At 36.8% G+C, this 1,915-nt stretch overlaps 1 long non-coding RNA gene across 1 annotated transcript; it reads left to right on the top strand.

Annotated features, from left to right (window-relative positions):
• The first annotated feature begins 762 nt into the window (after positions 1-762).
• LOC107566421 (uncharacterized) lies at positions 763-1,377 on the top strand. The gene is made up of 3 exons (XR_001606508.1): positions 763-839; positions 1,065-1,151; positions 1,282-1,377. It is a non-coding gene; the product is annotated as an uncharacterized lncRNA (long non-coding RNA).
• Positions 1,378-1,915: the final 538 nt, after the last annotated feature.

The raw sequence follows: 1,915 nt of genomic DNA, 5'->3' as shown, positions 1-1,915 counted from the left end.
AAAAAATCCAGTACAAACGCCACTGCCACTCATCAGTGGCAGCTGTCACAGTTGCTAGGTGACAAGAAAAGTCCTCCATGATAGGCATGACTATCCCATTTAACAATTCCTTGGTCTGAACTTCATGGCATTTGAAGGCGTGACCTTTGAAGGATGCGGCCTCCGAATTGGGATATATATAGTGTTTGCCTTTTGATGACCTCCATTGCTTATGTGTAGTGTGTGCTAGCTTTACCCCTGAAAATCCTCAGTGTTCTTTGATACATTAATCTCGAACACCACCCCCTCCCACCCCCACTTCTATTTACTTCATATTTCTATTTAACTTGCCGATTTATTTTGTAGAGAACGGGAAAGATTGTGAGCTTTATGACAACACGTCATCAGCCCAAACTGACCACGAAAGTATCACCACTATACCAGATAAGAAGAGGAAGAGAGTGGTAAAAAAGAGGAAATACAATGATTATATTGAATGTTAGTGCATACATATAAATGTTCTCCGAAATATTTTATACATTATTTAAAAAAAAAAAAAAAAAGTAGGCTAACTGATGTAACAATTGCAGGGCCATTTATCTCAGAAGACGATGTCTCAAAAGTCACAAAAAAGCCAAGTGAGGGGGAATACATTTCTTAAACCTATTAGACATTAGGTTTTTTATGGTTTTTGCAAAACTAATATGTTCATCGATAATGATAATGTGTGAAGAGTGATGTATATATACCCTTTTGACTCTTCTATATAGCTAAGAATACAGGTTTGCAGGCATTTCCAAAGCCCCCTGAACTCCAGAAAAACCTAACTCTTGCTACCACTGTTCAAACCACTTCTGAAGGTAAATTGAGTGGGCTAGCTTAATAGCTTAACTGTTTTAGGGCTGTCCTAGGGCTAGCTTAACTGTTCAACAGACAGAACAATATTGCTTATTGTAGCGTAAATAATCACATTGGATATATATTCTTATAGTTCTTTGTGTAATATAAAGGTTAAATACAAACCAAGTAATTTTACATTAAGATAATCTAAAACTTTCCATTTTATTATTATAATTTTTTTTCAGAATTAGCCATGGATCAGGATGGCCAGTTGGCCTGGAATAGACAGCTGCCAGATTCATCCTCAGAAGATTCTGAAAGGGAAATTCCAGGTAATGTTAAGCTATGTGTGTATCATTACACTATTTCACGATTCTGATAGAATAAGCTGTAGAAGTAAGCAACACAACATGAGAGGGAGTGATGTTATTCTGAAGATCATTATGGTGTGATTTGGTGTAGATGCTGAAGACAATCACAGCCTAATAAGGGAGTGCTCCAACTCTTCCAGTCATCGATCACACCATGAAAGTGATAGAGAGCTCTCCATTTCTACTTCTAGACATGGTAAGTTAATCAACTTTTGTTGATTACAATTGTTGGCTACCTGACTGTGGTGTGAGTTTCCTGTTTATCCCAAAGGGGAAACAGAAAGCCAGCATTTATAAATTACATACACTACTGTACATTTGCAGAAACAGTGGTCCATAGTGTGTGCATACCCATGAAGATGCCACTGCATATAAAAGTATATGTGCCTACATGTGGCAGACTGAAATAGTCTGTTGTAAAGCATATGTGACCAGTGCTGGCAAAATGAGTCACAATGAGCAAATTTTCACAAATAAATTCCATTAAATCTATATGATTTGTTGGAATCGGACGAAAAATGACTGAGCTACACCCATTTGATGTCGGCGAAGTCAGCAAAGTAACTTCTGAGAAAAATCAAGTTCATGTTTTCTGAAGGTTCTAAAGCAAAGTCACCTAGCAGCATTGCATCTTTTCCTCCACTTCCTTTATTAATATTAATTACTATATTAATAATCATCAATACTACAGTGAGAATAAAAGTTATGCCTTCTTTCTTTGCGTG

Source organism: Sinocyclocheilus grahami, unplaced genomic scaffold (assembly GCF_001515645.1).
Source record: "Sinocyclocheilus grahami isolate Dianchi unplaced genomic scaffold, SAMN03320097.WGS_v1.1 scaffold1074.1, whole genome shotgun sequence".
NCBI classification, from domain to species: domain Eukaryota; kingdom Metazoa; phylum Chordata; class Actinopteri; order Cypriniformes; family Cyprinidae; genus Sinocyclocheilus; species Sinocyclocheilus grahami.
This window is presented reverse-complemented; position numbering and strand designations above follow the sequence as displayed.